A 486-nucleotide genomic window follows, 5' to 3' on the forward strand; every position below is an offset into this window, starting at 1 on the left:
GAGGAAAACGACAAAGTTTTCATCTTGTTCTTTTAAAGATATACCATCTTTAATGTCTTATCTCTTATTATACCCTCTTTAAAATATATTAAAAAATAAAAAGTAAAAAAGACAAGGAGAAAAATTAAGGTTTATTGACAAATAATATACACCCTATTTGTTTTAGTTTCATTAATGTATCTATATATGAGAATTGCTACATGTATATCCTTATTCATGAGCTCAATCAAACGTATAAGTTGCTTAGTTGTTTTACATTTCTTTCCTTTTTTTTGGTTTAATTACCAGAAATCATTTTATTCTTTTTTCTCATAATTTTATTGATAAATAACAATGAGACAATTTCAAATCAAATTGGTAGGACAGTTTCAATAATTAAAACATTGCCTATATTCCTCCCCGTGATTAATTGATGTACAAGATGCGGACATGCTATCCTGTTTCCAAACACCATTAGAACAAATCACTCTATTCATTAAGAGAATG

This window comes from Octodon degus, unplaced genomic scaffold (genome assembly GCF_000260255.1).
Source record: "Octodon degus isolate 3935 unplaced genomic scaffold, OctDeg1.0 scaffold00009, whole genome shotgun sequence".
Lineage (NCBI taxonomy): Eukaryota > Metazoa > Chordata > Mammalia > Rodentia > Octodontidae > Octodon > Octodon degus.